The sequence below is a fragment of the Lygodium microphyllum genome, chromosome 9 (assembly GCF_053477565.2).
Source record: "Lygodium microphyllum isolate KBCC chromosome 9, Lygodium_microphyllum_v1.1.10, whole genome shotgun sequence".
Classification (NCBI taxonomy): Eukaryota; Viridiplantae; Streptophyta; class Polypodiopsida; order Schizaeales; family Lygodiaceae; genus Lygodium; species Lygodium microphyllum.
The window spans coordinates 164,947,217-164,947,590 of NC_141143.1; positions in this window are offsets into that span (position 1 = coordinate 164,947,217).

The window sequence follows — 374 nt, forward strand, 5'->3', positions numbered from 1 at the left end:
CGCGGTCTTTCGGCCACTTTGACTTCCCCAAGACGGTCGCATCCCTTTGGCCCAGAGACCTGAATGGACTTGATTGCGCACGTGGGTTTCCTTGACTCATGCGCCTCCCTGAAACTCACCTTCATGTTGAGCGCGGGTTCAATGTCGTTCCCTGACTCAACCACTTGGGTTCGCCTCCTGAAAGCCCACTCGACATGGTTGGACCGCACTCGGAGTTCCCCAGCACTCCCAATCTCGATGCCGCGTGAGGGTCTGTTACCCTCGGAATCGGCCTTTGCTCCCCGCTTGCTGGATGAGGGCTTTGCACCCTCGGAATCAGCCATTGGCGCACAAGTTAACTTAGGGGGCATTGGATTTGACACAAGGGTCTCCTC